Source organism: Phalaenopsis equestris, unplaced genomic scaffold, assembly GCF_001263595.1.
Source record: "Phalaenopsis equestris unplaced genomic scaffold, ASM126359v1 Scaffold000004, whole genome shotgun sequence".
Taxonomy (NCBI): Eukaryota; Viridiplantae; Streptophyta; class Magnoliopsida; order Asparagales; family Orchidaceae; genus Phalaenopsis; species Phalaenopsis equestris.
In genome coordinates this window covers 572048-572271 of record NW_018164446.1, presented here as the reverse complement: position 1 = coordinate 572271, position 224 = coordinate 572048, and positions in this window count along the sequence as shown.

Sequence of the window (224 nt, the reverse complement as noted above, 5' to 3'; positions counted from 1 at the left end):
GCTCGTTGTCGGTGGCTTCGAGGGCGCCGTCGGCGGACTTCTGGATATTTTTTTCCTGTAGCCTAGAGAAAAACTCGCCGTCGGCGGCATCCTTAGTTCAAATCTCCACATATTGGTCCTTTTCGCTTCAAATTCGCTCCTTTTTGTATATTTTTGCTCCATTGACCCTAATTCATCATTTCTGCAACAAAACATCAAAAATATCTTTCTTTAAAGTACAATAT